Raw genomic sequence first — 27516 nt, 5'->3', positions numbered from 1 at the left:
TTAGGGATCTACAACCTATCCTGAAGGATGACCCAACACTCTCACAAATCTTGGGAGACAGGCCAGTCCTTGCCTACAGACAGCCCCCCAACCTGAAGCAAATACTCACCAGCAACCACATACCACACAACAGAACCACTAACCGAGGAACCTATCCTTGCAACAAAGCCTGTTGCCAACTGTGTCCACATATCTATTCAGGGGACACCATCACAGGGCCTAATAACATCAGCCACACTATCAGAGGCTCGTTCACCTGCACATCCACCAATGTGATATATGCCATCATGTGCCAGCAATGCCCCTCTGCCATGTACATTGGTCAAACTGGACAGTCTCTACGTAAAAGAATAAATGGACACAAATCAGATGTCAAGAATTATAACATTCATAAACCAGTCGGAGAACACTTCAATCTCTCTGGTCACTCGATCTCAGACCTAAAGGTCGCAATATTAAAACAAAAAAACTTCAAATCCAGACTCCAGCGAGAAACTGTTGAATTGGAATTCATTTGCAAATTGGATACAATTAACTTAGGCTTGAATAGAGACTGGGAGTGGCTAAGTCATTATGCAAGGTAACCTATTTCCCCTTGGTTTTTCCTACCCCCCCCCCAGACGTTCCTGTTAAACCCTGGATTTGTGCTGGAAATGGCCCACGTTGATTATCATACACATTGTAAGGAGAGTGGTCACTTTAGATAAGCTATTACCAGCAGGAGAGTGGGTTTGTGTGGGGGGGGGGGGGAGAGGGTGAGAAAACCTGGATTTGTGCTGGAAATGGCCCACCTTGATTATCATACACATTGTAAGGAGAGTGATCACTTTAGATAAGCTATTCCCAGCAGGAGAGTGAGGTGGGAGGAGGTATTTTTTCATGCTTTGTGTGTATATAAAAAGATCTTCTACACTTTCCACAGAATGCATCCGATGAAGTGAGCTGTAGCTCACGAAAGCTCATGCTCAAATAAATTGGTTAGTCTCTAAGGTGCCACAAGTACTCCTTTTCTTTTTAGTAAAAAGATATATCCTTATGTAGAAAGCTACAGGATAGTTAAAAAGAACCTATTAAAAGGATAATATTTTCTATTAAATTATATATGTTTTACAGTAACGTCTATCTAGCCCTATTCACTTTCTATATAATGCTACTAGTTCACTCACTGATAAATTCTCTGAGAGAGAATCTTTAAATTGTAGCTGTGGCTCCTCAGGCCCTGTGTCAGTTAAGGCTGCCTACAAGATACATACTTCTGCTATGGCCATGCCCTCTGAAAAGAACTGATGTAACTAGATGTATGAAGGAACCTCTTTTCAGTGCACAAGCACTGTCAGAGACTGAGAATCAAAGAGGAGGGTCAAGGCTGCGTTACCTGGAGTGTGGCAAGGCTGGCTCCAAGTCAGCCACCAAACTAGCTCCAAGTCACCCCAACTGCTGCTGCTGCTGGCTTAAAAGCTGATGGGCTGACTCTTCCCACCAACCAGGTGGTGTAGCCAATCACACATCTTACTGTAGGCCATCTGCTCTTGCTTGGTTGCCTGGATACTGGCTTTGCTGCCGGTCCTGATTCCTGAAACCCACAAGCTTTATTGGTCCTACGAAAAGCATAAACAATAAAATCGGTTGAAAAGTTTCAGGGGAACAGTCGATGGAATGAAAGTGTTCCACAGGAATGTCGAGTCTGTCAAAACTTTTGATAAAGATCTGGCAGCCAGCCTGATGGGCTGGTCAGTTTCATTAGCTCCCAGGCTCATGGGTTGCCTTGGTTCCCAGCCAACTGGGTTGTACAACTCCCCAGGGAGACAGCTGATTTACTGCTTGGGTTGGCAGACAGACTCCCCAGGCTAGCTGGTGGCTCCCTGCCCAGAATTTTTGAAAAATTCCATTTCTGTTCCTCCAAAATTGAAATTTTCATAAATTTCCGTTCCATGGAAAATTTAGCATTCCTGACATTTTGTTCCAATTCAGAAAATGTGAAACTTTCTGTGGAACAGAAATTCTGCTTCCTGCACAACTCAAATAAACATCGCTGCTCATTCTTGAGTGCTATCAGCTGGCACATTTTCTGTTAATTAGCTGTTTACATATCTATAGATTTATAGCACTCCTGTAATTCCCCCTGCCCAGCCAGTGCTGTATGCTGTTGGAGTTAGAAATAAGCTAGAAAGAGAGCCACCCAGGGCTAAACACTGTTAAAATACTATGACTGAATTAGTTTAGTACACACTTTATAAGGAAGGAGAAGAGTAAAGACAAGAGGATTCTTCTGTTTAAATGTTCACTATCTGAGCCATGGTGAAACAATCAACATTTTTTTCATCATAGGACTTGTCTACACAGTGCATTAGTCTGTACCAGAGGGGTATAAATTCTGGTGATCACTAGTGCATCACACACTAATTGGCTCACGTGGACCCTGCTGGCGCACATAAAAGTTCCTTAATATGTGTTGAGACCGAACTACATTGACACAGACTAGAGAACTTTTAATCCACACCAGCAGGGTCCAGATGGGCCAGTTAGTGCATGCCTCACTGGTGCATGCTAAGTATACAGCCTTCTGGTGCATTCTAATGCACTGTGTAGACAAGCCCAGCCTTTTGAATTCAATGTTGGTTTTAGTTCTGCAGCTCTCTGTATTATTAATTCCACATGGAGAGAGCAATGACATCAAGAAGTAGGATATACTCTGCTGAAAATCCCCATGGAAAGTCATAATAATAAGAATGGTGGATAATAAGTTATTTTAACGAAGATATTTGGCCGCTGAACACTAGATCTACAATCTCTCCTGTCTTTCCAGTCTATTTTACCTCAACTACAATTTAATGATCTCTGCACATTTTCCATTGTAATCTGTAAAATCTTGTCAGATGAGGCGGGTGTCATGAATGCCAGAGTTTCCATTTCATTTCTGCAGTTTTCTCTAAAAATAAGAAAGAAAATTTCACTCCCTTACAGGAAAAGTAATATGGCTTGAAAAAGACAGCTCATGCAGAGGGAATATTACTTTTTGTTGTGACCCATCCACCCCCAGTCTTTATTCAGGCCCAGACCTATACAATGGTATAATTAATTTTTGCAGGATTATACCATTGTAACATTCAAAAACCAGTAGGAGAGCACTTCAATCTCCCTGGACACTCAATAACAGACTTAAAAGTGGCAATTCTTCAAAAAAAAAAACCCTTCAGTAACAGACTTCAATGAGAAACTGCAGAACTGGAATTAATTTGCAAACTGGACACCATCAAATTAGGCCTGAATAAAGATTGGGAGTGGTTGGGTCACTACAAAAAGTAATTTTCCCTCTGCTGATACTCATACCTTCTTGTCAACTGTTGGAAATGGGCGACGTCTACCATGATTGCATTGGCCTTGTTAGCACTACAAAAGTAATTTTCCCTCTCTTGATATTCACCCCTTCTTGTCAACTGTTGAGAATAGGACACCTCCACCTTAACTGAACTGGACTTGTTAGCACTGACCCCCCCACTTGGTAAGGCAACTCCCATCATTTCATGTGCTGTAATATTTATATTGCTTACTGTATTTTTCACTCCATGCATCTGATGAAGTGAGTTTTAGCTCACAAAGCTTATGCCCAAATAAATTTGTTAGTCTCTAAGGTGCCACAAGGGCTCCTCATTGTTTTGACCTACTTAGATGATTTTGAAAATCCCACTGGGTACCTACCTGCATATTTAGGTACCTAAACACCTTTGAAAATCTGTCCTAATGTGTTTTCCTTATTGTGTGGGGTTTTTTTTAACCACTGTAGGAAGCTAATGTTTGGACTGAAGTTTACTTTTCTTTAGTACTAATAATACTAAAGACTCCTCACGGAAAACATTAAGAAATCCTGCTTGATATCAGTAGCATTATCTGTCCCCTAGATTGCTGAGAGAATTACTAATTTGAACAATAAATAAAATTAAAACTATGTGCAGTGCTAGAAACTACAAAGTAATAGCAATGCTGGCAGTCATCCATACTAGCATTTAATTTATGCACGTTAATGCCATTAGACCTCCAGCTATTCCAGATGCAGTACAATATTTAATCCTTTGAAGTAAAAAAAAATTGTTCTGAAGCAGACACCTGATTCTTCTCTCACTTACACATATTTTACATTGGTGTAATTTCATTGACATAGTGGACTTCCTTTAGATTTTCACCAGTTAAAGTGAGAGGAGGAGAAGAAGGCCCATAGTATCCATAATATTCGTTTAGGTGCTTTTACCCTTGGGAACAATTGTAAAATAATTCTTAGCTAGCTTGCAAATGCAAGTGAAAACCTGCAAAACAGAAATACAGAAAAGCATGAATTCTGCTGAAAAAATAAAAGGAAAGTTTGATGATGATTAGTATTAATCTTGAATCAACCCTCCTTTTTTGTTCGTTAGAACAAGTCTCTACGTATTGATGCAGTAAGTTACCAGCTATTTCTTTCCAAAATGAGGTTCTATGTATAAGGTGACTTTAAGTTTAATATGTTGAAAAATGATATCGTGTCAGTTTAAGCAGAACCTCAGAGGGTTTAAGATTCAGAGAATATAGCTATTGTTCAGAGCATATAAAGGTGTACTTTGTTAGTACTTGTTAAAATTGAGGCTTATGTCAATTCTGGAAATAATTATAGACCTGACAAAAGTTGTTCGTCTCTTAAATGATTCCAAAATGAAGTTTTCAGATAAGGATCCTGCTTATGAAAATGGAAGGGAGAGCATCAGTGTTGTAAAATAGGTGGGTATGTGTGTACTAGCTAGTCTGATTCAACCCTGTGTTAATAAACTGTTTGCTCTTTGTAGATACTTGCTGTATTTTCATTTCTTGTGCATCTGTCCTGCACGTGATAGCAAGATGACTACAGAGCTAATCTGTCAGTGTTTTTTTCCCCCCAGGTGATGTAACTGGAAGGGATTAAATCCTTTTGGTTCATATCTTGGCTATGACTTATTGTGGTTTATTGTGTGACTTGAGCAACTTGCTTAAGTTAAATTTTCATAAATGTCCAGTAGTTGGGATGCCTAACTTTTTGGGTGCCCAATATAATACAACTAAGGCCTCGTTTCCAGAGGTGCAGAGCATCTTCAGCTTCCACTGACTTGGATTAGAAGCGTGGGTGCTCAGGACTTCTGAAAATCAAGCCAGAGTAGCCTCAGTCTGGGCAGCTAACATTGAGGTACCCAAAATGAGCAGATTCTTTGGGGTCTGTGGAGCTTTCCCGCTTTGTATCTAAGTGTAACTATACATAAAGTTAGGAGATTAATATTTACCTGCAGAAGAGGATTTCAATGGAAAGTGCTAATTATTTGCTCTTCAAGAAGCGTGTGCAAGTCCTTGATAATCAGTGGCATTATCTATCCCAGAGATTGTTGAGAGAATTTACTAATTTGAATAATGAATAAAATTAAACCTCTGGGGCAGCTCAGCAGGGTTCCAGATATGCATGTTTGGGGAATGGGGGGAACTGGTAATCTGGCTTGTGTGTACCACAGTTTTCCCATCCCAAAACCCAGAGGGAAACCAACATAAATTATTGCTGAATGGGGGCTTCTGGGAGAAGCCACAGGTTGGGATTGCTACTGGCAACTTTAATTGTTGCAGGAACCATTCCCTCCATAGAAGGCAGGGAGTAAGACATGGGTGGCAGTGCAGAAGCATTTGGTGCCTGTATAGAAACTCTTTGTGTCTGGTAGATTCAGAGAGGCTGAAGATGTGTGAAATGGACCTCCCCCTCAGACAGATGTATCAGCAGAAAACTGCATGGGTGTAAACTTACACGATTGCACACTCAGTCTACTTGGGTTATTCTTCTGGGGAGGGAAGTATCAGACTATATTATCACGACTTAATCCCATCTGTGCCACATGATAGAGCTGGTGACACATATTTTAGACAAGCCATCCATAATTTCCAGGGGTAATCAGACTATTCCTTATAGTAGAGGTGAGAAATGCTATACAGACACTGCTTTGGAGGCTGCATGCTTCTAGTGGATAGGCAATTGTTTGGTTAATGTCACCAGAGTGGTTATTTCCTCAGGAATATAATAAATCTGTGCAAATGACTTCTTTTATTTTTCTTAATTAAGCTTCTTGCCCCATTCATACTTCAAGGTAAAATTTACAAGGTAGAGCATAACAAAGCATCCAGAGCCAAACCAGTAATGCTGTGCATTCAACAAACAAACTTTTGATGTAAATGATAAGAATTAGGCAGTTTGTATGTCATGTAGTAACTGAAGTAGCCAAAATTTGGGTAGTTTTAATCCTGCTTCATAATAGTATCTTATTGCTCCAACAAAGGGAGAAAACATATATTGATTTTTGTTGCATATTGTGCATTCTAATACTAATAATATAGCCAATTTACTGGTATTGTTCTAAAATGTTCCTTGAGCAAGTAGTGTTCCATATGTAGGATATCTATTCCTCTTCCTTGTTCTGTTTCTTTTTCAGGCTGCAATTTTTAAAAAAATGTGTATTTGTTTGTGTCTGGATCCATTCTAAAATCGTTTGGAAGTATTGAGGTCTTGCAGGTTCTCATTTTAAGCTTTATTGTTGGTAATATTTGCCTTCTTTCTATCTCCATCTTTTATGAAATAGATGTAGCATTTTTCACCTAGAAAACTGGACAATCTTTAATAGTGTTTGAACTGATTAATTTATTTTAAAATGTCATTTAACAAGGAACCCTTTAAACCAATGCTAAGGGAGTAGAGTATATAAATATGTAACAACACCCATTGCCAAATATAAGAAAAAATACTTTGTCATCCAGATTAACTTTGAGAGATAAAATGTGTGGCTATCTAACCCATCTTTCTAAAGTTAACTGCACCTTAATTTATAATATCAAAGATGGGAATAACTCACTAAATCCAAATCTGCTGATCCAGGCATCCAGTCTGCAATATCACATAAAATAAAATACATCTGCATGGTTTGTTGAACCTAAAACTTTTAATTTGTTATAATGATGAAAGCCTGGGTATAGTTACCTAGGCAGCTGGTGTACTGTGACCACTGCTTATCATACTGATCACAATCATTTCAAATACTTAAAGTTAAGCGTGTGCTTAAGTGCTTTCCTGAAACAAGACCTCAAATATTTATTTATTGTTCAATAAAGACCAAATCCTACAACCTTTCCTTTATTCTTACTTAGGCAAAAGTCCTATTAAAGTCAGGATTTGGCTTTATGTAAATATAAGATATTAGTACTAAATATTATTACTTTTATTGTTTTAGTTATGTACCTTGTTCTTCGTATTTTGTTTTATTCAGTACTTTATCTTATTTCCCTGTTTATAATAATGCAAAACTGGAGTAACACAGTGGTGAATCAAACCCAACCGTTTTTCAACTAACCTGCTTGTTGTCATCCCAAATAGTTATGCCCTTCTAAGCAATTATTAACATTAAAGTATTGTATTTCTTATACACTTGACATGTAAATTTAAACCTTTTATCAAGGTCTACAAATTGGCTGTTTGAGGACTTGCCAACTAGATACTTAGTGATAACCTTTCCTAAATTGGGCCTTGACTAATAGTGAGCTAAATTTAGCTTTTTTTTTTTTTTTTTTTAAAACAGATTATGAAACTTTGCATTCTGGTCAAATAGCTACATTGTACTGATGACATGGTTGCCAACTGATCTTATTAAAAGGATTATAGTAAAAGAGAGAATATTTAGACATGCTTAAAAAAACTTGGCTTTTACTACCCTGCTTAGATTGCCTCAGAGGAATATGCCAGTGGCTTACTGAGAAAAGCCAAAGCTGAATGGTTTGAAAGAATTCCCCATATCCTACAATGCTAACATTCAACTTCAGGAAAGGGTCAGAGCCGTGTCCCATGTTAGAGAAACTAGACACAGCTTTTTCCTCAGCTGATACAGCTAATCTTTGTAATAATTTGTTGAACTTCTGATTTGAAAACAATATATTCCCTGTTGGTCTGTGATATGGTTAAAAGAAAGTCTCTTCCCGCTGAGGATATTCATAGACCTCTCATTTATATTGTAGATGCTTTACACAAACCCCCAAACTAACCCAAATGGTACCTCGTATATTGAAATTTTATTGTCTGTGCCTTTGCAGCACATATTTCAATGCTGATTCACATGTTTTCCAGTCAGGAAGAAATTTCACCTCAGCGGACTCTCTCTTTCTCCACCACAGCAACTCGTGCTATTTTCTGGAGCATCAGCCGCCATTTCAGGTGCAGCCACTGCTTAAATGAGACGGTCCCACAGTTATCAGTAGGGACAAAGAGATAGAGATCCCATTTAATGTAAGTTTGATATTATTAGGTGATTAATTAATGCTGTGATGAGTGTGTTATATTTAGAACATACTGGATCTCCAGACATGCAGTGAGGGACGGGGGTGGGACATGATTCTTGGGGGTTCTTGCAGGAGTTGAGATTGCTGGTGGGGAAAGAGGGGTAAATATCAGGACTAAATGTTGCCCTTTCCTTCAATGCTGATTGGTCAGGGTACCAGAAAATTCAGCAGAGGGTGATGAGAAGAGAGAAAAAGGTGCACCAGGAGCAGGGAATGGTACTAGAGCTCTGTCCCTCACTTGGGAGTGCCTCCTTCATTTCAGTTCTTCCATTTTAAGCCCTTGTAGACCATTTATATGAAAATGTCCAGTCAATTTATGAGGAGAAAATCAACTTCTGGGAATTTAGTGATACCCTGAAATGTGAGTTTGAATATTCCAGTGCGATGTTACTTGTAAAAATTATGTTAACAGTGTTGATACCTCTTCAAAAGAAGATTTAAAGCATGGAAAATATCAGTCGATTATGATTGATTAAGCTTTTCTTAGCCAAAGATAGATATTTTTTGCTCTGCTTTCCTAGTCTTACTCAATTTGTTTTCTTCTCTTTCATATGTATTTTGACACCTCTCAGGGCCACAAATGGTTTTACATTAGGACTGGTAGCCATTTTGGTCGATTGGGGCTGCGAAGCATTTGATATAAATGACCCTGGGTTGTTTCTTTTCCAGTTAAGTTATATTGCTGGGGTGTTTGGAATTGCCTTCCAGTGGTTTCACTCAGATGTAGAAAATGGGGCAGTTGGTGGTAGTGGACAGAGGTCTGGTGACTATGTGCTGCTCTTTCTGACTGAAATGGGTGAGAGCATCTCTTGATGGCTATATGGAGTCAGGCTACATGAGCTACTGCCTCAATTTGTGTTCCCAGTATTCTGATACACAGGTTCTTGGGGGGTCAGCTCCACTAAGAACTACCACAAGAGCAGGTGGCTTTCAAAAGACTGCCAAATGCTTTATCTGAAGCCACAAGAGCATATTTGCAATGGAGAATCAGGGTGGATCCAAAGACATGCCTATTTCTGTGCCTAGCGATCCTGCTCTTCTGTCTCTAGTGGCTCACAGGCTTGGCAATTCTCTGATGTAGGCTACTCTCTTCTCCTCTCTTTCCATGCTCCCTTTTCATGTACTTGTGATGTGGAGCACTCTCCACACTAGCCTTGGAAGAATTGAATTAGGCCAGGTGGGCCCAATCAGCCAATTAAGCTGAAAATGGGGGAGATTTAGGCTGTGTGGAGTGTGTTAATTAGAAGGAAGCTCACCTGTGGAGGAACAGATAGGGCTTTCATAAAGCCAGGAGGCTGCCAACAATTTTGGAGGTGGAAAGTTAAAAGCCTTCAGGCTCTCTCTAAGGTAAAGGAGAAGGAAGGCTCTTTGAGGAAGGGTTTCTCTAGTAGGCCTAAGAGCGAGGGGTCTGACTAAGAAGGCTGGTGAAAGAGAAGCTTAAAGAAGCACCACAGGAAGTAGTCCAGGGAAGAGAGCAGTAAGACTGGCAAAGACCAAGATCTTAACTGTTCTCTATAGGGCCCTAGAGTGGAACCCAGAGTAGAAGGCAGGCCTAAGTTACCCACCATCCACTGTAGAGTGGTATTGCTTGGAGCAGTGAATGAGAAGACTGTCTGAGGAACCGTGGGAGTGGCAGTGGGACTGAGGACTGCCTGTTGCTGCTTGTGCAGACAGACTTTGAAAGACTCTCTAGGAAAGGGAATAGCAGTGTGACCTGGCCAGAGGGGCTGAGTCACAAAACAGCCCTACAGAGACTCTGTGACTGGAGGAGAACTGCTATGGTGGAAGAGAAGAAAGAGGGTGCTGTAGCTCACGAAAGCTTATGCTCAAATAAATTTTAGTCTCTAAGGTGCCACAAGTACTCCTTTTCTTTTTGCGAATACAGACTAACATGGCTGCTACTCTGAAATCCCCAGGAGCTAATCCCCAAAAGGAGGCACCACCAGTGGTGAGTAGAGCAACCAGTGGCCGTATTATATGGCCTTTTTGCTTGTATCCATTTGAATGTTAAGATGGTGACTCCTAATTATGTCCCTCTGATTTAAGGGGTTGACTTTACTTCTTATGTTAATATTCCTTTTATTTTTTTTTATTCTATACTGCACCTTGATGGAAGGATGCTTTAAAAATAGAGCTGAACCTGGTTCTACTGTCACTTACACTGCTGTAAATTGGGGTAAAGCTATTAAAATCATTATATTTTCCCTGGAGTAAAACTGGTGTAAATTAGGAGAATCAGGCCCATTATTATGTTTTCTTAAGATCACCTGGCTACCCACTTCAGAAAAGACAAGAACCTAGATAGTCGAGTTTCTAAAAATGCACATCTGATGAAGTGAGCTGTAGCTCATGAAAGCTTATGCTCAAATAAATTTTAGTCTCTAAGGTGCCAAAAGTACTCCTTTTCTTTTTGCGGATACAGACTAATACAGCTGCTACTCTGAAACCTATTTAAATTCAGGGACACTTGCTGAAAGCTATGATACAATATAAATGCATGGAGTGAAATCCTGATCCCATTGAGTTCCATGGAGCTAGGATATTATCCTGGACCTCCTGTATATTATGGAATCACTATTTCATTACATTTTTGAAAGCTAAACCTCACCTGCAATGGTGAGCTATTTCAACACTAATACATTTGAGCCTGACATGTAGTGGAAATTCCTTTGGGGAAATTAATTTTATAGTGAAAGTGTATGATCACCAAATGGCCTTATTTTTTGCTATGTAAACTGATGCTCTGACTCAGAGCACCATCTGTATGTTGGTATGTGTCAAGGTTCCTTCCCCACTCTGAACTCTAAGGTACAGATGTGGGGACCTGCATGAAAAAACCCCTAAACTTATTTTTACCCGCTTAGGTTAAAACTTCCCCAAGATACAAACTATTTTACCTTTTGTCCCTGGACTTTTTATTGCTGCCACCACCAAGTGTCTAACAGATATAACAGGGAAAGAGCCCACTTGGAAACTTCTTTCTCCCCAAATCCTCCCAAGCCTTACACCCCCTTTCCTGGGGAAGGCTTGATAAAAATCCTCACCAATTTGCATAGGTGAACTCAGACCAAAACCCTTGGATCTTAAGAACAACGAAAAAGCAATCAGATTCTTAGAAGAAGAATTTTAATTGAAGAAAAAGTAAAAGAATCACCTCTGTAAAATCAGGATGGTAAATACCTTACAGGGTAATCCGATTCAAAACATAGAGAATCCCTCTAGGCAAAACCTTAAGTTACAAAGACACAAAAACAGGAATATACATTCCATTCAGCACAGCTTATTTTATCAGCCATTTAAACCGAATCTAACGCATATCTAACTAGATTGTTTATTAACCCTTTCCAGGAGTTCTGACTTGCATTCCTGCTCTGGTCCCAGCAAAAGACAACACAGACCGAGAGAACCCTTTGTCCTCCCCCCTGTTCCCCTTGTCCCTAGCTTTGAAAGTATCTTGTCTTAGCTTCTTAACCCTTTACAGGTGAAAGGGTTGTTCCTCTGGCCAGGAGGGATTTAAAGGTGTTTACCCTTCCCTTTATATTTATGACAGTATGTAAGTACTGCATGAAGGTCAAGTGAACACTTGGTAATCTAGCTAGTTTGTTTTACAAAACCAGCTCTGTTTTCACATTTGATTTTTTTTTTATTTTCTAATAATACTATGCTAGTGTCATCTTTTGATGTAGATTTTTGCTTTTGTTGTACTGAGCTTAAAGTCCTCATGAATAAAAATTAAAGCTTTTTGAAATTTTCTTTAGTTACACTTTATGATACAGTGACCAACAAAGAAATAAACTTATCCTTACACTGTTTTTATGGTGGTTCTTTGCAGCACGTTGGCATGCTCTGTGTCTCAAAATAGCTGGAGAAAGTGTTATGAACTCTTTTCTATTTATAAAAGAGGCTATTGAATGAACTGCAGCTGGAGGGGGTAAAAGAAAGCATACTGAAGAGATGGAGACAATAGGACAATTCCTCAACAGGTGTAAATCATTGACTTCAATGGAGTTACTGATTTATGCCAGCTGAGGAACAGGCCCAGAATGTACTTTCAGTCAGCTTTGCACATAGCCATCAGGCGAAAGAGACAAGCTTTTCCGTTCAGTAACCTAATTTTCAACTGAATTAGCACTTATTTCTCTGACCTTGGCTTCATGCAATTGTTTGCATTTTCTGTCACCTTTCATATCTATTTTCATTGTGTAGCTCCTGGTAGAGATTCCTTAGCTATGCTCTCAGATTAGAACAACACTGTTAGGACACCTTGCTGAGAGAAAAGGGTATGACTTCTGGCAGCACTTGAGTCCTCATATTACTGATAAATTACCAGAAGGAATGTTTCCTTTCCATGACTCAGTACTGGGTGTCTCAGATTCTCAGAGTCTAAGAAGTGCTCCTGTTTGCTGGCTCTGCTTTCTGTAGTCACAGTCAACTTCATACCTACTCGTCAACAGAAATCTCAGGCACAATGAATCATTCAGCCCTCGGTACAAGGAGGGAAATACTTGGATGGCTAGAAGGCAGGATAGAATTTCACTTAAAGCTGCATGAATTTCCCTAAAAACTTTCTTAGAAAAACAGCTTAATGCTGTTTTTGATGTGTTCTATTTGTCATTCAGAAACACAACACATTAGCAACTTTGATCCTCTGGGCCCTAAAACTATTTAAGTAACATAAGCAAATTGAATGAAGGACTGAATGAAGCTTTTTAACTCAAAATATTCTTCAGCATCTTTCCACTTCCCCAGTTAAAGAGTATAGCTCTTGTAAGGGGCAGAGCTACAGAACGTTAGTCAGCCAACCTATACTAGACAGTGTAAAGAAGAATTTGAACCAAGATAAATATCCAGACAGGTTTTCAAGCACAAGAATGAAGAACACTCTAAAATAAATAAAATATGCTGTTTGACTTTTTAAGTTAAGATTTAATCCTTTTTTTGGGGGGGGGGGTAAGAGTTTGTCTTAATCATATGGATCTTTGTTCCCCAAACCACCAGAATGCTTGCTATGGGGCAGGGAGGCGGTAGAGGAGCTGGAAGATCCCACTATTTTTGTTGCAGTGTCTGAAAACAATGCAAAGTCAAATTCCTCAACCAGTGTGACAAAATTCTACATTTAAAGTGTCATTTATTTACAAGATATGGTGTCTTAAAAATCTTTATGGGAAACTATGAGAGGGTTTTCCTAGTTTTTAACACATTGCCATTTGTGCATTCAGAGAATTGACCTGTTTGTGGTACATTTTGAGTACACATCCAATGTGTGCTGTCAGATGCATGCCACTGTATATTTTCATGTTTGTGCAGCTTTTGCCAAAGGAGCAGGACTTCTGCGGACAGTAGCCCTTTGTGGATCCTGCATCATGGCGTGGTGGGGGGGAGAAAGCAATGATATACTGGATGGAGTACGTTAAGTCAGCATAACAGCGGAGAAGGATTGTTCAATAGACACTGTTTCCTTGTACATCTGTTATGTATAGGGGCATTCTCTGGAATGTTAATTAGGTGAAGTAAAATTGTTAGTGTCCTGAATTCCTTCAAAGAAATGTATTGTTGGGATGTTTAACTCTTCATGCTGTTCAGTTTTAATTTCTTCCACCCATATATATTAAAATATGTTCTTAACTGCACTTTCATTGAAATGTTATATTAGAAAAATACTGATAATTTATAAGGGATTTTATTTAAAAGAAGCCAGTCATGACCAAGTTTCTTGAGCACATTTTGTTCCTCAAAACGAAGTTATGTTCATAATATTTGAAGAAAAAAGTGCTCCAAAGAGGAAGCTATAATTGAAATACATCTTAAAACAACATTTATGGGCCAAGCAAATGTCTGTCTAAACTTAAACTAGTGTCCGTTCATAGTCTTGCTAAGAAAAAACACAGGCCTCTGCTAGAAGGGAAAAAAGGGTATGTAGCCAAATTAACCTGAATAACAATAAAACCAATAATTATGGAACAAAGAAAGGTCTTGCGGGGAGAGAGACTACAAATGTGAAGAAGGGGTAAAAATAGGTCATAATTAGCACCAGACACAGCTATAAAATAAAAATGGTGAGGCACAGGATATAGGAAACTATTTCAAATATTTTAGCACTTTAAAACATCAGACAATTTGAGACAGTTTTGGAGGATTTATTCCCTTGGTTTGGAAGACCTATTAGACATGCAATAAAATTTGCAAGAACAGTAATACAGTACGGTGACATAGCAAGAAGAAACAAGTGTAACAGTAATACAAGCCAGTATTTTGTAATCTCGATCTCTGGGAAGAGACAAGGCAACTTATGGTATTAGAATCAGAACAAACACAAACATTTCTGAATTCTCTGCAAAATAGAATTCAGGGAAAAAAATCAATTTGGATCAATTTCAACTTTATTTTATATTTTCAATATGAAAAGTCATTTCAAAACATCATCCCATTTCAACATCATTGTTTCATCTTTCCAAAACAAAATTTCCATGATAATCAACAGGCAAAGCATTTCTGTTTCCGTGGAACGTGGGTCTATCAAAGTATTTCCAATCAGCTCTAATATGCATATTAAGTATGTGTTCCTATTCCATTTTAGAACATCCTTGCAATGATACATATCTGCATACTATAAACATAGCCTCCTTAATTGAACAGATTAAAATGATAGAAACAAAATAGTTCTTGAGAACTAGAGGCAGGCAATTTACATGAGGTGGAACTGAAGACAGCATCTTCATTCTTGCTATGGTATGCTGCTTTTGTAGAAATTTGGCAGTTATAAATGCTCCTAATCCAAATGAAAGATTTTTCTCTAAAAATTTTCACTCACTGTTTCTCTTTCAGATAAATTTTATTCCCTGCACCCCACACCTTTGTATATCCACGGACCGTTGAAGTAATTAAAGAATAAAACTTGTAATTGCACAAAGAAAAGGAGCAGAATCTCTATTCCTTCCTCCCAGAGAATAGGTGTGAGGTTCTCCCAGGACGCTGGATCCATTTAGGAGCTTTTGTTCTGCTGTCCCAGAACACCTAAGAGGTAGAAATTCCACAGTGGGGAAGGGGAAGATGTTCAAATTAATATAAACTTGGACATGAACAGATTTGCTCCTGCAAGTTGTTGAAGAGTACCAGAATTCCAGCAAGCAACACAGCTGGCCCCTATAGCCCCGCCCTATTCAAGCTTTGTAGCCAGTTAATTTTGGGTGAGAATTTTCTGAAACCCAGCACAGCAAAGGGAAAAACCTGCAGCTGGCCTGTGCCAGCTGACTTAGCTCACTGAAACAGCCCCTCAACCGGAGCCTCTTGAACCTATCTCCAATTTGTTGAAACCAAAACTTTTAATAGAAATGATCAGTTTCTATTAAATTAATTGGGAAGGTTTCTCAGGTGGAATTTCTCGCCAGAGAGAGAGATCAGAATTGGTGATCGCCCACTGGAGAGGGAACTCTCTGAGGATCAGCCTGATTCAGAGCAGGGATTTGACACTGGATCTCTCTTATTTGTCAGGTGAGAGCTCTGATCACTGAGCTATGGGCTATTCTGAGGAAATCCCTCTGATTTCTCACATAAAACTTTGGAAGGTTGTGGTTTTTGTTCGACATCAGAATAGAAAATGTCCAACTCAAAATTCTTTGTGAAACAGACTTCTTATTTTTGGGGCCAGCCCTATTAGGAGCACAATTCCCTTTGACTTTCAGTGGGCCTTGTGCTCATAAGTCACTTATGCTTTTGAAAATTCCACCCTTAATTCTTATGAAAGTTGCCAGACTGCCTTTATGTATACAAATTATTAGTACTAAAACAGGAATATCCTGCCTGCCTAAAACTCCCCAAGTGGTTAAAATTGAAAGTACACACTTTGAGCCCTGAACTGCTGTGTAACATTGCTTAGCAGTGTTAAAAGGATTACTGGGTATTTCAGTGATGTCTGAAACCATGTGTCCATATATATAGTAATTTGTAAATCAGTTTGTGAAGTTTGGAGATCTATGGTTGAAAAGGACTATATAAATGTCAATAATTAATTTGTAATAAAAGTAGGTGAGAGCCTGTTCTGTCATACAGGTGTAATTTATAAATTTAAAAAAAAATGGATGAAAATGGCTGAGAACTTTGAAAATAGGCTGGTAATAGCTTTCAGATATCAGTGGTGGTTGATCCTTATGGTATTCTAATTAAAGAACTCTCAGCCATGCTTGTGAAGCAATGGAACAAGCTACATTGACTCTAGGTTTCAGAGTGACAATCCTGGAATCATCATATATAGAACTGTGTACTGGGGAAATTACTATTTGGAAATGTGGTCATATAAAACAGGTATGTTGCTTTTCTGGCTTAGTCCCTTTGAAAATGCCTCAGATGGACTATGTATAGATTAGTTTATGTGGAGGAAGCATTTAGCTCAGTTGAGCATCCAACTCCCCAGCTCTCCTTTTAACTCTTCTTCATTTTGACGGTCGTCCCCCGCCGCTTCAGATCGTGTTTGAAAAGAATGCCGATGAGACAGATTGGCAGTTTTTTCAGTTATTTTTGGTGCAAAAATCATTTCACTGAACAGGCAAATTCATGAAAAATACTTTCACTGGGATTGTTTCTAATGCAAAAGATTCTAAAAAATGTCCATACATCATCCTAATAACAGTGACACTTAGGGGGAGGATTTCACCCTCGATTCTTATTGACATCAACAGGAAATCTCCCAATGACTTTAACAGGGCCAGGATTTCATCAAGAGATTGCTCTGTGGCATATTACCAGTGTAAAATATTTTAGTTCTACAGTTAGTTCATCTGAATCCTCCTTGATTCCCAGTTTGCCCTCAGTGAGCATGCCCTACCTGCAATATAGAGCTGTGCAGCCCCATCTAGAGAACAGTTACTAAGGGTTTGGTCCCACAAACACAGGCATACTGCAAGAAGTCCTACTGATTCCTAGCATTCATAGTAATAAGCAAGCACCTTGTAAACATTTGCAGCATTGGGCTCTAATTTACCGCACTGAGCTGTATAACTTCCTATTCCTACTTAATCTGAATTTCAATTATCTGTACAGCAAAGTAAATTCTAATAAAGAAAGCTAGCTTGCCTCCCATTAAGTAATAAACAGTTAAGGTTGGCTGCACTTCGACTCCCAATTACTTAAAAATCAAACTACTTTGTTCATCAGCGATATGAAATAAGTGTTATTTCAATTCAACATTGTCTGTAAATTTCTATATGTCCACTGATGACAGACACTCTTCCCCACAAGTGCTTCTGCTTCTCACCCTTTGTCTATCTTGTCTATTTGGATTGTTAGGTCTCAGGGGCAGAGGCTGTGTCTTGTTGTGTGTTTGTAAAGCACCTAGAACAAGGAGTCCCCAATCTCACATATGCCTTTATGTTACTGTAACCATAATAGTAATAGAGCAGGGAATTGAATTTCTGAGTCTCAGTCCAGTGTCTAATCCAGAAGATTCATCCTTGTGGTATGAGAAAGTGGTCACATTATTTAGGGCTAAATTCTACATGGATTCACACCCATGCAACTCTAGTGTCAATGGGTACGGACAATACCCAATCTTCAACAAATCCGCTGTCCTAAATGTAGTCTGGTGAGAACAATGGGAAGGTGTAGGGGACATTAGCCTCTTGAGCTCCTTCTTGTGGCTGGTTGAGGTATTGCAGTCCTTTTCCTGCTCCTTGTGGCTCCTGTACATGATCTGTCCGCCTTTGCTAATCTTCTGAGGCTCAGTCTTCCAGCCAGGTGTCACAGTCAAAAATGAATTCCTACCAGGGTAGCAAAGAGTCCAGCAAATAAACAGTCTATCTGCCCTCACAAGGGCTTGGTCTGAACCATTTAAATTCAGCCCTTCAACTGGGCTGCCAAATGAGCAGTCCCCTGGCCCCTTATTGGGCTTAGGTTAGGCTTCCTGCCCACCCACCCACTATTCTGGGTTCAAACCCAGGGACCCTAAACACAGTGGCCATTTACTGCTCGGTTCAATTCATTGCTGCTACATCCTTGGGCCTCTTCTCACCTGGCTTGTTTATCTTCACCCTTAGCTCAGAGCCAAGGTTCTTAGGTTCCTCTCTCCATGGAAACCCAGCTATGCAAGTGCAGCCAGAGAAAAATCCTGGCTAGTCCTCAGGCTCCTTGGCCCAGAGAGGAACATGCTTCTCTGCTCCTCTGGTCCCAGTCACGGACTGCCTGCTAGTGCCTGTAACTCCTTTTATCTGAGCCTGGCTGTTGCTAGCCTTTCGGGCCTTTGGAAGACCAGGTCTTTGCAGTTTCCAAGATGGCTGCTCCAGAGAAGCCTCTCTAGGAAAGTCTGGAGGATCCACCTTCACTGCTCTGTTCCTCCAACGTTTCTTCCTTCTGGGGTGGGGTGTAATAAGACTGCAGGACCTCCTGTTGGGAGCTGCAAAGCCACCCATCACAGATGGTAATTCTGTTTTTAAAAACCAGTGTCTTAATGGAAGTTGGTGGTGGTTTGTTTTTTTGGGGTTTGAATTTAAAATATTCACTTGGAACCTGGGGAGTGTAAAAACTACAGCTTTGCTCCTCTACTATACAGATATAGTGGAGGTTGTCTGTGCTCTCTGGCCCCTGCACATTTGCAGAGAAGCCAGGCAAACATGGCCCTTAGTGGGACCGACTTCCATGCATAAGAGCCAAAACAATGTGGCATTTCTTAATAAACAGGTTGGAGAAATAGAGCAATCCAACTAATTCCCAAGATGATCACATTATTGGCTAGACTGTAACTCTGAAGATGCAGCTCTTGATGGGATGTTTTGTACCTACTGTGGGGCTGTAAGACAATGGGAAACATGATTCTCTCGCACTTCACAGTGGTGACTTAGACTGTGTCTACACGGGCATGCATATTAAGTACTGTACATGCTCCCCATACCTGTATGGAGTCTCCACTCTCCACATTATGTTGTACTGGACATGCGTATAATGCCTTGTAAACATACATAACCACATTCACACTGCTGCTCTGGTTCTGCAACATTAGCACTACCATTTCAAGGGTGGTATTCCCAGGGTTCTGTGTGTCAGAAGGAGACACTCTCTGGAAACCACTTAGCAATGCCAACAACACAAAGCACCTACCTTCATACATGCCAATGGCAGTTCCTGATCATGTCACCCTTTCACTGTTATTCTCTAACCGACTGGGTGGATAACCTGGAGCAATTGCATGAGGATCAGTTTCTGGTCCTGCTCCTTATTGTAGGACAAAAGGTTATGTAGTGAAGTAGGCAGTTGGGGAGATGCTGGATTGAATTTGGGCAGAATTTGCTGACCTGTTGAAGACAGTGAGGGTCAATGATGATTCGTTCAGCTCTCGTGGGACAGATATGGTGAATGTCAATATTTCCACAGTATGCCCATGGGTGGACTGTTCCTTTTGATACAGGATAACTGGCACAGTGTGGTGGGATCGCCTAATTCTGGAAACCTGAGATGATCAGCAGTCGCTTCAGAACTTCTGAATGAGGAAACAAATCTTCATGGAGCTATGTGAAGAGCATGCAACAAACCTCCAGTGCCAGAACAATTAATTCAGGGAAGCCGCACCAATTCAGAAATGGGTTACTATTGCCCTGTAGAAGCTGACAACATCAGATAGACACAGGTCCATTGCAAACCACTTTGGGATTGGAAAGCCCACTGTTGGGGTTGTGGCTGTGCAGGTTCGTGAGGCAATTAACACTGATCTACCCTGGTAGTTGCTATAAGAAACTTTTCTGAAATAATAGCTGGATTTGAGAAGATGGGTTTTCAGAACTGTGCGGTGCCCATCAATGGCACCCATATCTCAATAGTTTGCCTATCACAGGGGGCAAATGAGTGTGTGAACTGAAAAGGTTACTCTTAGGTCCACTGAGCCATGCAGAATGAGCTTCAAGGCAGATCAATGAATATAAACATGGGGAAACACTGGAAAGGTTCATAATGCCAGGGTGTTGAGGAGATCAGGATTGTACTTGAAGGGAGAAGGAGGGTGTATCTGTGGCAACTGTAGTTTTGGGGGACCCTACATACCTGCATCTAACTTGGCTCATGAAACCGTACCCCAACATCAATGACCCTTGAAAAAGGGAATTCAATTAAAAGCTCAGAAAAGGAGTACTTGTGGCACCTTAGAGACTAACCAATTTATTTGAGCAGAAGCTTTCGTGAGCTACAGCTCACTTCATCGGATGCATAAAGTGGAAAATACAGTGAGGAGATTTATATACACACAGACCATGAAAAAATGGGTGTTTATCATACACACTGTAAGGAGAGTGATCACTTTAAGATGAGCTATTACCAGCAGGAGAGTGGGGTGGGGGGAGAGAAAACCTTTTGAAGTGATAATCAAGGTGGGCCATTTCCAGGAGTTAACAAGAACGTCTGAGGAACAGTGTGGGGGGAGGGGTGGGGAGGAATAAACAAGGGGAAATAGTTTTACTTTGTATAATGACTCAACCACTCCCAGTCTCTATTCAAACCTAAGTTAATTGTATCCAATTTGCAAATTAATTCCAATTCAGCAGTCTCTCATTGGAGACTGTTTTTGAAGTTTTTTTTGTTGAAGAATAGTCACTTTTAGGTCAGAAATCGAGTGACCAGAGAGATTGAAGTGTTCTCCGACTGGTTTATGAATGTTATAATTCTTGACATCTGATTTGTGTCCATTTATTCTTTTACGTAGAGAATGTCCAGTTTGACCCATGTAGATGGCAGAGGGGCATTGCTGGCACATGATGGCATATATCACATTGGTAGATGCAGGTGAATGAGCCTCTGATAGCATGGCTGACGTGATTAGGCCCTGTGATGGTGTCCCCTGAATAGATATGTGGGCACAGTTGGCAACGGGCTTTGTTGCAAGGATAGGTTCCTCGGTTAGTGGTTCTGTTGTGTGGTGTGTGTGGTTGCTGGTGAGTATTTGCTTCAGGTTGGGGGGCTGTCTGTAGGCAAGGACTGGCCTGTCTCCCAAGATCTGTGAGAGTGATGGGTTATCCTTCAGGATAGGTTATAGATCCTTGATGATGCGTTGGAGAGGTTTTAGTTGGGGGCTGAAGGTGATGGCTAGTGGCGTTCTGTTATTTTCTTTGTTGAGCCTGTCCTGTAGTAGGTGACTTCTGGGTACTCTTCTGGCTCTGACCATCTGTTTCTTCACTAACTGCATTTAGCAGCTGTTGTAGAGCCCTAATCCCTACTATGGTTGTAACTGCTTAATGTTTTGAGGAGGAGGAAGAAGGGGCTGTTGATTCATAGGGTAGTAGCAAATGCTATCATTGCCTGTATTGTTACTGGAAATGTTTCCGTTTTCTGCATGTGATCTAAGCCATAAAGCTGTTCATCTGATTATTTTCTGTGTTGTAGAGCAGTAGTTCTCAAACTTATTTGATTGTGTGCCCCTTCTTTGTGTCTGTAGTAGTTTACATCCTCCTCCCCGCACCTCCAGGTGCCTGGCCAGCAGCGGCCACTCTCCAACTGCCCAGCTTTGAAGGCAGAGTGGAGAGTGGCAGCTGCTGGCCAGCCACCCAACTCCAAAGTCCTTCTCATCTGCGGCTGCTGTCTGTGGGGTGCTGCTCTTGCTCTCCCAGCAGAATGGTTTCTCTCTCAGGAGGTAAAGGTCCTGCCAGTTCAAAGGCAAAGATAGCATATTTTTTAGTGTTGGAAGAAGCCAAGAAATCTGCGCTCCTCCTCCCACCCCCCCAATAACATAACTTTGTTACAGAAGGAAGGCCACTATATTGACACTTTTCAGCATTCCAGGAATATGACTGTTAGACTAGCATTGCCTCTCAGACAACTTTGGCAGCCCATGAGGAAGAAGCAGAGGTTACAAATGGTAAGAAAAATGTTTAAAAATATTATAGTTTTCATAGTGTCTTGGGAGGGGTGGTGCGGGGGGTTCCTTCCAGGGACTATGTTACCAGATGGCAAGTTCTTTCTTAAAGGCTGGACAACATAGCTGTTTTTAAGGTACCATAATGGGGCGGGGGGAGGACGTGGCTTTCCTGTCCTGTGGAGGAGATTTGGCAATCTATGCCAGAAAGCTGTTTCTGCTAATGTCCATCCCTCTATATATTGCTGAATGGAGAGGTTTGGTCAGCTATGAAGTTGGACCAAGCAGATTTGCACAGCTGTTGAAACTCAAGAACTAGATGGAGCTTTTGCTACGCCAGAAATTTGCTTAAATATGCCTATAGGGCTGGGATGCAGTTCAATTGGAAATTGACCATATTCTCAGCTAACCTATAGAGCTTCTTTGTAAAGGGAGGTGTTAGACAAGGGACAATAAAAATTCTGTAATCTTCCAAGGGAGAAAGGACTGCTGTGACTAACTTTTTTTCTCCAGACAACCAAAGTGTTCTGCAAATGTATTCTGTTCCCTTCCCCTGCCCAGACCTACCCCACTCTCCACCCATCCTCAGCTGTATCCTTTCTAACCTGCTCCCTCCCTTCCCCAAGATATGTGGTCCTGGGAGCTGCCTGACTGCTAGCTGATAAAGGCACAGAGTCTATTATTTTTATTTAAAAAAATAATTTTTTTATTAAAAATGGAGTTAAATAATTTTAGCCAAATGTATAATAATGGTTCATCTAAAATCATCGATTTATAATAATGTCATCTTGGGGACCATTTTGAGGTGGAGAGGAGTAGGGGCTCTATGGAGCGGAGGCGGGGGGAAGTTGGAGGAGTTTGGGAAGGTGATGGGGTTGACAGTACCTTGGATTCAGCACTGCAGTTCAAACTCTGACATAGCCATGTGTGGCATATTATCCAGGGAGGAAAAGTCACTGCACAGTACTTCAAATGCCCTGGACCTTAAAATCAGGACTCTAGAACCAGAGCATGAGGGCATATTGGGAGGCCGCTGTAACTTACCAACTTCAGGTCTGCCTCATGTTTGTCAGGGGGGACAGGCTCCTCTGGGTAGAGGTAGAGAATCACATGCTTCTCATCCTCCAGATGTTCCGGAACCTCCTCCATGGTCTCTGCTGCTTCCTCACCCTGGTCCTCATCAGCATCCCATCACACAATCATGAGCCACTTCAGGCTTTGTACTGGAAGCCCCTGACAGCATCCCATCGAGTTCCTCATAGGGGTATGTACAACGAGTCCTCTCTGAGTGACTGCTTGAGTCTTTTGCCTTCCTGTACAGGAGCCTCAAGTGCTTGATGAATTCCTGGCACAGGGCTGGAGCCCACTGAATACCCACCTTCTCCAGCCTCTGTGAAATTTCCTGGCACAGATGAATATTCCTGCCTCTCCAGCAGAAGTCAAGAAGGATGATGTGCTCAGGCAACACAGTTGTGGTCAGTGAGCCAGGTGGCTGCTCTCAGAGCACGACCCATGTTAATCTGAACAGAGTGCAGTGGAAAGCACACTCCTCTGTCCTCCTGTTTTCACTGGCAGTAGTGGCCTATATAGGTGGGTAAGGAGGAAAAAAAGGGGTTCAGTGCATTGTGGGAATGAGGGTGGAAAGATCACTGAAACTTGAGACCTGGCACACATCTCTGACCCCTGTCCATGCTGCAAACTGGCACAAATGTAGGGCAGTGCCTCAGCCCAAGGTGTACAGTTACCTACACCCCTCAGGTATGCTAGGATATTCATCCTCTGCTCACTGTCAGACATGTGCATCTAAAGGTTAGGTGTGGACCACAGGAGGATTATGGTACAACCACACACATGGACAGGTGTACCGTCGCTAGTATAGATGTACCCTATGTGGAATTACTTGATTTATGGTATGAGAAGATAATCAGGCATGATATCTTCAGGTGCAGCAGAGACTCATGGGCCACAGTGTCCACACGTCACTCTTGGAAAGATATATTCCCTGACAACATAGTTCCATCCTTATCCTTCCTCTGTGCCTTTAGGTAGGTGTGATGGGGTGTTCACCCCACACAGGTAGTAAAATGCTTAATGTGGGCCTGAGAGGCCAATTAACATGTGGCTGCACTTGGAGGATGGGGTAGGCCTAATTTAAGATTCCCTGCTGGGGGAGAAGCTGCATGGTTTCTATAAAGGGAGGAAGCCTGGAACAGAATGGGGCTGTAGGGAGAGAGGGGAAGAGCTCAGTAAGCCACTTCTGGGTAGTGGAGAGCACAGGAGCTTCAGGAGGGAGTTTACACCTGGCCCTGATGAGAGAGGGAAGCAGGGATGAAGGAGTCTCTGGAAGTGGGCCTGAGAGACAGCCAACCCACTGGCAGAAGGTGTTGGTGGGGGTGTGAGGGGGTCTGCAGTTGAAGATCCTGACTAGAGGTAAGACTCCAGGGAGGTGACCCCTTAAAGTCAGTGCTCTGTAGAAGAACAGAGAGCTGGGGAGGACTCAAGATACATTTAAAAGTTGAAGCCGAGAGAAAGGGCAGGAGTTGCTTTTGAGTTTGGTTAAAAGACTTCTGGGAGAAACCCTGTGACTACTGTTCTGACAGGAGTGGACTAGAAGAGGAGCCCTCGAGGGATCACACATGTCCTTTTGATGACCAGTGGCAAGTGGGGCATTGTCTGTGTGGGACACTGATATTCCAAAAGGAGAGAAACTTTAAAGTGACCTTACTGGAGGGCCAAGTTGCAAGAAGTGGTAGACCACCATGGGACTGGAAAATAGGCAGGGAATGCTAGATGACAAATGAGCTTTTCTGCCATACCCAACAATGAGTAGGTGCACCTGTGGTGAGTGCAGTCTTCCACAGGAAGCTTGTGCCACTGTTTGCATTTGCATCATGGGTGTGCAAGGTTTGTGAAAGGAGGGAAGCTTTGTGCTTTCTCTCCTCAACTGTGTAGTTCTACAGAGCTAGTCACAAACTAGCACTACGATTTTACGGGTCAGATCTGAGACCAAACCTGCAAGCATTCCCTGGTGCAGAGCATCATGAACACAGAAGTTTGGAGTCTGAATCAATTGTAAGGGCAAGGGCCATGTCTAATTATAGAACAGGTGTGAATATGCACATTGTACTGACGAAAATAAGTACTAAGCAAAGTTTGTGTACTCTGCCTTTTTTAAAAAAAACATCAATATCCATTTTTCCAGTGTCTTATTTTCAAACATAATATATTTTAAACGGAATTAAAAAAATTAAACCCGCAGACTTCAGCGGAGCTGGTGGCAGCTTTTATCACACTGTTCACTTCAACCTGCCTATGCTGACTCTGCCAGCAGACTGTTTAAAGTTCCTGTGGCTTGAGGACAAGCCAGTCCTTACTGAAAAGGAGATGTTTATCTGCTCAGATAAAGTGTGTGTTTTTTTTAATTTCAATACTCAGCTCTGATTAAGGGAGGAGGGGGACATTTTTTTTGAAAAATTAAGTAGTTTAAGTCCTTTTTTTGGTTAAATAAAAGCATCTTCACTGGAAGTAGCCATAGTGTGGGGTCTAAGCACAGAGCTAAACTGAAAGCAAGTTTTATCTCTGTTTGTGCTCTTGTATCCTCAGTTAAGGTATCCCCAGCCTAAAGCAATACAAGGATGACTCAGGAGATTGGTAATGGGCTACAAAGTCTTTCCCTTTTATATCACGTCTCCAAACCCAGTCCAGGTTGATAGTCACTGGTTGCTATGTGACCAGACCTGGAAGTCTCAATTCACTTCCTAGTTGACAGGTATCTAGTTGTGACTATCCTCTCAATGAGCACTTATTAGCAAACTCCAGTAGACACACTGAGTTCCAAGAGAAGTCAATGAAATATAGATTGGCCACCAAGGGCTCAATTGTGAGCAACCCTACTCAGCAGCTGTGAGGTTCTGGGGTGAACCCAGGCTAGTAAGGGGTTGTGTGACAGCCTGTCCTGCAAGTTAACTCTGGGTGTCTTAAAAGCTTTGCTGTGAGCTACAGCTCTGACACCAACAGCCAGCATACAAGTCACAGCTTGGCTTCCACCTTGGCTTCCCTGTTACCTTTTGCAGAATAACCCAGCATTCCCCGAGTCTGAAATTTCCCCAAAACAGTCTGCCCTGTAAAGTCCAGTCTTCTCGCTGAACACTTATGAAGTTAAGTTTGCTGCTTCCTTAAAGAGACAGTACCCACCAGATTATTACCTTACCTGGGTGTAGCACACTCATTTTTAATCAAAGCACTGAAGTAGCTTATAGTAAAAGTAAAACAGTTTATTAAACAAAAGATCATAGTTTTAAGTGGTACTAGGTATAAGGAGAGGGTTATAAGCAAACAGAAGTAAAAATACCCTTTTAAGACTACAATTTGCAACAAATTACAATCTTTGCCTAAGCAGATTTCTTGCCCCTACTCCGTTCCCAGAGACTTCAATCCCTTTGGTTGAAGGATCCAGCATTCTATTATCTCAAGAGCTCTGACCCCATTAGTCTGTCAAATGGTGGATGCCAAAATGGTCTTCTCTCTCTTATCTTCCCAAAGTTCATCGGCCCTGCTTCAAGAGACAGGGTGGTTTCCTGGGGATGCAGTCTCCACCCCACCCCCTCCCACTGAGATTAAGTAGTCATCTTTCCCCACTTCCTCTCCTGATGGCTTTGTTTACTTTGCAAGTAAGTAAGATTTCTCTTTTGTCCTTGGTCGCATCTTGCTTACTTTACATCAGAGACACATTCAAGAGGCCAGAACCGTATTCCTTTGTCTGGAACAGATGTGGTTAGGAACTGTTTGCCAACTACATTTAAGGGCATATTTGCAGCACATATCTATGAAGTCCTTTCTGGGTTTACCATATATGTGTCATGCAAGAATATTGAATAACAGTGAGGTATTAGTTCTCTAATGATATTACGTGCCACCATTTGGGTATATAGTAGAATCTTAAGGTTAGAAATGTCTTGTGAATGGAGCTTGTTCATAACTGAAAAGTTCATAACTCTGAACAAAACGATATGGTTGTTTACAATGGAACATTCACTTGATACAGCTTTGAAACTTTACTATGCAAAAGAAAAATGCTGATTTTAACTATCTTAATTTAAATGAAACTAGCACAGAAACAGGTTCCTTACCTGTCAAATTTTAAAAACATTCTCTTTTTATTTTTAGTCGTTTGTTACAATACACTACTGTTTTAATTTGCTTTGTTTGCTGCTGCCTGATTGCATACCTCCTGTTCCAAATGTGGTGGTGTGGCTGAATGGTTTGTTTGTAACTCCGGTGTTCGTAACTCTCTGAGGTTCGACAGTACATCATGACAGTGTGCCAGCTGGCACTGG

This window comes from Lepidochelys kempii, chromosome 3 (genome assembly GCF_965140285.1).
Source record: "Lepidochelys kempii isolate rLepKem1 chromosome 3, rLepKem1.hap1, whole genome shotgun sequence".
NCBI lineage: Eukaryota > Metazoa > Chordata > Testudines > Cheloniidae > Lepidochelys > Lepidochelys kempii.
This window is presented reverse-complemented; position numbering follows the sequence as displayed.